Genomic DNA, 1,409 nt, shown 5'->3' with positions numbered 1-1,409 from the left:
AGAGAGAGAGAGAGAGAGAGAGAGAGAGAGAGAGAGAGAGAGAATATGCATACATGACAATATAAACTCTTCAAAAGCAACCTTACCTCCTAATAGCCCAATCATTGTCAAAGTACCAATGGAAAAACTTATTGATGAAATAAACAGCAGCCATGTGAGAGAAAGTATGCACCACTTACACAAATTGAAATTATTCCTTAATCACTAAATAACTTGCCTTCTCCTCAGTCTCTGATTTTTATTTTCTCCAGGTCTCTTCTATAATATTGAACCAATGTTGCATTCTACAGGAATGTAGTCCCACAGTGTTGGCCTATAGGAGACATGGCAGTTGAAGAGATGGTCCTCTGATAAGAAGCCAGGATTTTCAATGATCCAATGAAGAAGTTCTCAGTAGCACCACCATGTGAACACTAAACCTTCAACACAAGGGCCTTTGGGAGGCATTTTATGTCATAAATACATGATTTTCCATAACACCCAATTTTTCATATCCATATAATAGTGAAAAAATGAATTTGTTTTTCTCCAAACATCACCACCATGGTCTCAAACATTTCAATATATTTTATAAAGGCAAATTTTAAAGCCTCCTTTGAGACTCGTGATGAACCAGATGTAGACAACAGCATTGTTTATAGTCAAATGGAACAGTAACTAGACTGGTCAAGAGTAGTACCCTCTTAATGCCTCAGAATCTTAACCTGTTGTAGTGAATCTTTAGAGAAATAACTCCCTAGGCAGTCTTGTCAGAGTAGGGTGACCAGATGGCATGATCTTCTCAAAATATTTTAAATGAATTCACACTTTTCTACTCTTGAGAGTGTGATGGGCTGTGTTCTGTTGATTCCTAAGGAGACCTTAAGGAATTTTTTTTCCTATTGTCCCAGTGAAAGTTCTGACTTCTTTTCAATGGAGCTAAACTCTTCAGCAATTAGGTTTCCCTTAGACTAATAGTGTAGCAAAAACTGTTAGCTCAATGCCTCAGAATAGACCGAGAGAAAATGAGAGACACAGACAGATTAAGTTGAGAACAGGTCACTCACTGGTTAAGGACTTACTCCAATTGAGCTGTTTTAGAAACTTTTACAGTAACTGCAGGCAATGGAGTTTTGAGTAGAATATAACCATTCTTATTTCAAATACAGTTAGCAAAATATGAAAACACTATGATCTATAGCATAGTAGGATTATTATATAGTTTAAAAAAACATATTCTTCATTTGATCCATATATTGAAGAGAAGAGCTCAAGATTCTGAATAACAGGGTATGGGAAGGACATGAGAACTTTAGCTATTCTAATTTGATTTGTTCACATTTTATTCATACATTAAAATATTACACTCTTCTTCATAACTGTGTAATTCATGTATTAGTTAAGATGTTTTGAAAAGTGTAAGAAAACAG

At 35.2% G+C, this 1,409-nt stretch overlaps 1 pseudogene; it reads right to left on the bottom strand.

Moving 5' to 3' along the window:
• The window catches only part of LOC103746387, a 15,575-nt pseudogene that overhangs the window by 1,422 nt on the left and 12,744 nt on the right, over nt 1-1,409 (bottom strand).

Source organism: Nannospalax galili, unplaced genomic scaffold, assembly GCF_000622305.1.
Source record: "Nannospalax galili isolate Female #2095 unplaced genomic scaffold, S.galili_v1.0 scaffold203, whole genome shotgun sequence".
Taxonomy (NCBI): domain Eukaryota; kingdom Metazoa; phylum Chordata; class Mammalia; order Rodentia; family Spalacidae; genus Nannospalax; species Nannospalax galili.
The sequence above is the reverse complement of the archived record's forward strand: the minus strand, read 5'-3'. Positions and strand labels throughout refer to the sequence as shown.